Source organism: Tachypleus tridentatus, chromosome 13 (genome assembly GCF_004210375.1).
Source record: "Tachypleus tridentatus isolate NWPU-2018 chromosome 13, ASM421037v1, whole genome shotgun sequence".
Lineage (NCBI taxonomy): Eukaryota > Metazoa > Arthropoda > Merostomata > Xiphosura > Limulidae > Tachypleus > Tachypleus tridentatus.
In genome coordinates, this window is record NC_134837.1 from 75,163,822 (window position 1) to 75,169,660 (window position 5,839).

The following is a 5,839-nucleotide window of genomic DNA, read 5'->3' on the forward strand; positions in this document are numbered from 1 at the left end:
ATTTAGCTGAATCAGGGTGTTTTTTTTTATAGCTCTTTGTAAAACAAATAAAAATACCTCTCCCCCGGCTTGGCCAGGTGGTTAAGGCACTCGACTCGTAATCCAAAGGTTGCTGGTTCAAATCCCCATAACACCAAACATGTTAATCCCTTCAGCCGTGGGGACATTATAAATTACGGTCAATCCCACTATTCGTTAGTAAGAGAGTAGCCCAAGAGTTGGTGGTGGGTGGTGATGATTAGATACCTTCCCTCTAGTCTTACACTGCAAAATTAAAAACAGATGGCCTTTGTGTGAGCTTTGCGCGAAATGCAAACCAAACCCCCACACTGGTTTAAGTCTGATATTCCTCGTGCTGTATAATCTACAGGAAATGTTAAATATGCCAAACATTACTACAAAGTTGTGTGAAGTTATTTATACTTTAACTATATTTACATAGTTCCTATCTATTGACTATTTTCAGGCCTAGTTTTATTACATTAAACTAAAGCCTGTATATATTGTTATGGAGTTCAAACTCTGTACCTAAAAAAACAACAAGTATTTTTTGATACAAGTGAAAAATAATTCACAAATTTTAATCTTTTTCTTTTCTGTTTAAAGTTATTTGTTCGTAACGAGTTTTCTCTTCTTGTTGTGTTTTTCACCCAAAGTGCTCGAACTTCAAAGTAAGAGTTGTAATAATTTTTAATAGTTCAGTTTATTTATATCAACTAAAAAACTACCATACGAAGTACAGTCATCAATGTTATGATTGGAAACAGCTTGGACGTGACATTATTTATTGTAGATGTCAGTTTTTACATTTGATTGTTCACATTGTTACTCAAGTAATGGTCCAATGAGCACCCCTGAAAGTTTTCTTCCCAATATTTATACACGTTATTTTATTGTCTTTTTTCCCCTGTATCTTTGACTTTCGCATGTACGTTACTTCTTAGTTTGTCTTCCAGTTATTTTTTAGTTCTACCTTCAATTTATTTTTAATCTTCGTCAGAAAAAGCTGGTACAACCCAAAGTTTCAGCTGACACCTAGGCCTTTTGAGGCGTATCTTTTCTTGGATTGAAACAGTGCACAGAGAATTTCTAAAAAAATGTTTCATCATGTGTATAAATAGTCTACAATAACCACATTAAAAAGAACAACAAACATATATAAAAGCACCAAAGATATTATTCGACATTAATTTGTTTGTCTTGGCTCATTAAACAGTAGCTCTAAGTCGACTGGTTATTGTGAATTATTTTGGGTGACTTTGATTCAGTTTCTAGGTGCAGCATCTTTTTGAAATTTATGGATAAGGTTGTCTAGTTAAAAATGAATGAAAATATATATATATATATATAGTTCCAGGCTGTGTTTCACATCAAATAATTTTTAGAAATGTGTATTATTGTTTAGCCAGAAGGATGTTAAACGCAACGTGAAGGGCGTGGTCTTAATAACTGGAATTGTCTCCATAGTTTAGGAAGCAATTTTTATGACCCATATATAAAAAAAACAAACGAGTTAGACTAGACGCAAGAGGGAGCTGTTGAGTTAGCGAGTTTGTTATTCAGTTAACAAGTGCGTGATTTGTCTGCTACTGTCAGTCAGTGCTCTCTTTCATAGATCAGTACAAGAAGTTTTGTCACTGCTGTGAGAATGGTCTTCGGTTTAAAATTCAGGATTAACAAGCAGCGGCCAAACAGATTTCAAATCTGGAAGACGGATTACAATTTAAAATGGTTAAATGTTGTCTCTGGAATATTTTTAAAAAATCAACATTATTACTTGTAACTTTCGAAATCGATGAATCTATATTTATGTGAAGGTTTCTTAACTATTTCTGTTTACTAGTTCCAGCTTTCGATTTTTTTAATTGGATGGAGGGATGATATATAATTCGATTACATACAAAATAAATCTAAAATTAGGTTAATGGATGGAAGTAACTTTGGAGTCAGCTTCAGGTAATATGGCTCCTTACTTCACCCCACCCTTTTAATTACCGGTCCTACTGTATGCAGTAAACACTTGGAATCAATCACTATCATTTATTTGGCACCTCATATAGAACTAAAACACAAATATTGTTTGTTTTTTTGCATTCCCTAACGATAGTTCGGAATTGCTGACCAACATGTCCTTTGCGTTTAACAAATAGTTTATTTATGATTTAACATTATCTTAACAAACATTATATTTTATTTTGTAATAGCTTACTAGTTTGAATATGATGATGAAATAGAATTGAGATAAGTGAAATATTACAATATACATAAACAAAAGTGAATACTGAATAGCTCCGGTGTAATCTTAAATCGATTACGAGATGGAGCCAGTAGCTAAATATTTGTACTTGAAAAAATATATATATCAGATCTCTTCTGTGAGCTGCTATGCCGCGGCTAAAAATCCAGTATGGGGTAATGATATAAGCTCATTATACAAATACTCCCGAGCTATATTTTTTAACTTTTCGTGAAACTAAGTGCTATTCTTAAAATTACAAATAACCTTTATCCCTATAAATAATTTAATTTGTTTTGTTTGTACGTATATTCAAGTAAAGTTACTCAAGAGTTACCTATTTTAGCCGTCCCTAATATTGAGCAAAAAAGACTAGAGGAAAAGCAACCAGCTAATAAAACACTTGGGATATTCTTGTTCGGCCAGATCGTAGGATCTTACAGTCACCATTATAACATATCCACTGTTACAAAGTGAAGAACGATATTTTTCTGTCTGTGTTAATGGTAAGAGTTAGGCCAAAGAGGTTTTGCAAGGTTAAGATAGGGGTCTGAGTTGGCCTTTCTAAAATTGTTATATCAATTCTTTGAAGGTGGTCATATTCGACAGGCAGCATTATTCTACTATAACACACATACCTTGGGTTGCTCGTTGAAAACCTCCATTACGGCTTTCGAAACACATCCATTAAACATTTATATATACGGGCATTTAGCTAGGCAGAATTTTAATCAAAGGTTCCATTATGAGGCATTTCACACGCCATGACAGCCCTTCGCAGTCAGCACAGCATATAGTTGGATTTTGCATCTGCTTTCCTACAAATCTTTGTAAGCCTATTAAGTTCAAATTGGTTTTCATTACTTCAACTAGACTTCACAAATAATTGTAAAGTTCCAATTTCAACGGGTTTAAGCTAAGCAGGTCGTTATTGAAACCCCTTTAGTGATAATATAAGATCTGCGAATTCCAGGCTTTCTAAAACACCAACACTCATGGATATAACTCTGCACAAACATTATAACTGATCGCATATAATAAATTAAGACCACAATGAACTTAAAGACAACTACGGACACTTTGTTTTTCATAATCCTTACAACTGATTGTTATACCACTCAAGTCCGATAACTCGACATGTATACAAGTACTGTGCTCGTTTCCTGTTTATTATTTTTATTTATTTGCCTAAAAACGTTCATGAACATGTAATTTCTCCTCTCTCAAATACACTCAATTCATTAAGTGTTGGTGTCCCCTGGCGTCTCAATGGTAAGTTTGAGAGCTTATAACGTTAGAATTCGTTGTTCAATATCCCCGCAGTGGACACAGCAAGTAGAATTTATTGTGTAGCTTTGTGCTGATATGACAAAAAACAACATTTGTCACTTTGGAACATAAACATTGACCCTTCTAATTTACAGCCCCTGTCTACTGTGTTAATGAGTTCTAGGGCATACTGTGTGAACAGTGTCACACGTTTAAAAAGTGTACCAGTACATTTATAAGAGCGGGTTATGTCCACTTGGTTCATATCGAAAATTTGAGTTATATGTGGTAAGGAACAAATCGGTTTGAGTCTTTGATACGAAAAAAGGAAAATAAGTTCAAATAATGTATTTATGTTTTAATATCTGAGATTATTTTTGAGTAATCAAGGCATGTTTCGAAGAGGTATATTTGAAGATAATATTCCACTGAATATAAGTTAGTAAAATGTTATGAAAAGATGTATATAAAAGTAGTCATTTTTTTAAATCTGGAAACGTGTTCGAAATATATTGTTAAAACTGATAAAATAATCAAATTTCCCTTGTAATACAAATGTTAACATAACTTTAATATTGTAGCTAAGTTTAAAAGTGAAATTTTGGTGCTCATATTGGCTACTAACAATGCCAACGATTGATATTTGATAGGTACAACCTTATTTTTAAGTACATAGTTTATTCTTTTAGCACTCCTAGTGTAGCAACGGTAAGCTTAAGGGCTTGTAACGCTTAAATTCTGGGTTTGATTACTGCGACAGGTACAGCACAGATAATCTAGTGTACACCTTTGTGCTTAACAACGGACTCATGATTTCAACTACATTTTATTTTTATTATAATTAAGTCCTAAGTATTTACAATAATATTCAATAGATGGCAGGGCAATCTTCAATTATGGGTACTAATATGTGGCATATACTAGAACTGCGTTTCATTACTTCGGTTCAAAAATTTACACTTTATGTTTCCTCTTGGAGCTAAACTAGAACTTTTCAAGTGTGTAATAAGAATGATACTTCGTCAGCGGTCTTTGGTTAGGCATACTGATTATTTACTGCAGCTTACAGTTTTTTATTCGAACTAAGATACAGTTTTTTATCAAAAGTTTAATGAACTTACAAGTATCGACACGATAATACTTACATAGATGAAATAGGACGCAACATAAAACAAATATTATGATTAATGAACTTAACAATCCCATATCGCACTCTTATTACGAACATAGCACAACGAATCAACATCCAATTAACATTAACAATTTTAAAACATTATGCAATAAGAACAAAATCAATAGAAAAAAAGTACTAGAAGCATTACTCATTACTGAACTAAAACCTAATTCAAATTAAACCACAAGTGTCACCATTTAGATTTTCTAAACTGAAACAAAATTATTCCGCAATATTTCACACAGTAGACGAAAGTTACTTGATGATGGCCACACCAGTGTTACAAACGTTGTAATAGAGTAAAAATAAATAAATAAACAATACACTCACAGACTATATCTATGGGCTTTTATTTAAGTTTGATTTTAACTTAAAACCTTTTCATCATACAGTTAAAACAAAACAAAGTCTTGATTATAATTGCTTAAGTAGTTACGAAATGTTATTTATATACACCTGCGCTTTGTCCACTGCAAGCAATCGAGCTTAAATTTTAGCATTGTAAATGTATTGAACTTACATACATAAAACGCGACTGTATAAGAAAATGATGACATATACAAAGATAACTCAGAAAGTCAAAGACATTTATTTATAATTGCTTAAGTAGTTACGAAATGTTATTTATATACACCTGCGCTTTGTCCACTGCAAGCAATCGAGCTTAAATTTTAGCATTGTAAATGTATTGAACTTACATACATAAAACGCGACTGTATAAGAAAATGATGACATATACAAAGATAACTCAGAAAGTCAAAGACATTTATTTTACATGTTAATATATATATGTATATTTTGCGAAATTTCGCTGCTTAACAAAACATAAGATAATAAAGAATATTCTCCTTGATACATTGTTGTATATGATTCAAATGATAATCGTCATATAAGTTTTTGCTCTTTAATATAACAACTAAATTTCATATTTTCAAATATTTAAAATGTGTATATAAATTATTTTAATAATAATATTAACATTAACTATGTTATAGAAAACTCTTAAATTGGCCATTTTTGACAACTTATATGGATAAAAAATAAATTTAGGTAGCAAGTGTCTTATATATTTATAAATGTACTTGTTATAATGCTATTTAAAATTCACGTTGAAAGTTGATTTTAAATATCGCTTAAATTTTTTTACTGAGGTAATTTAC